The sequence below is a fragment of the Octopus bimaculoides genome, chromosome 29 (genome assembly GCF_001194135.2).
Source record: "Octopus bimaculoides isolate UCB-OBI-ISO-001 chromosome 29, ASM119413v2, whole genome shotgun sequence".
NCBI lineage: Eukaryota > Metazoa > Mollusca > Cephalopoda > Octopoda > Octopodidae > Octopus > Octopus bimaculoides.
The window spans coordinates 11201374-11201891 of NC_069009.1; the positions used below are offsets into that span (position 1 = coordinate 11201374).

At 44.0% G+C, this 518-nt stretch overlaps 1 protein-coding gene across 1 annotated transcript in view; it reads right to left on the reverse strand.

The window, feature by feature from the left end:
- LOC106871602 (leucine-rich repeat-containing G-protein coupled receptor 4-like) overlaps nt 1-518 on the reverse strand; it is a 61891-nt gene that overhangs the window by 56015 nt on the left and 5358 nt on the right. The window lies entirely within an intron of this gene.

Sequence of the window (518 nt, forward strand, 5' to 3'; positions counted from 1 at the left end):
CCATGGGCAATTGTAAGGCCCTCATCTACGTGTATTTGGTGTTCAAAATTGGTTGCGTTTCAGTTATGAGGACCGACTCCTGTATTTGTCGCAACGACGCGTCACCGGGGTGTCTAGACAGGATTTCTATGCTAATTCTGTCCAGTACACCACCATTTTGTTCTTTGGCATGCTGGTAGAGCACCGAAGTTTGGTTTTGATTATTATAGTCCCTCCAATGTTCGTTTACACGCTCAGCCAAACTTCTCGCTGTTTCACTTATGTATGTCGTGTTTCTGTTTTTACACTCACCATCCATACAGCTTATTTTGTAGACTACATTTCTGGCTTTGCCGTTGGCACCAGGGCTACATACAAGCACGAACACATAAGTGCGTGCACACATATGAGCATGCACACATACGAGCTTGTACACACTCACATGCTCATACCGAACAGTTTCGAAACAACGCCAAAACAACGCCAAAACAACGCCAGATCATACATTCAAAATAAATGGAAGTGGAGAGACAAGTTAC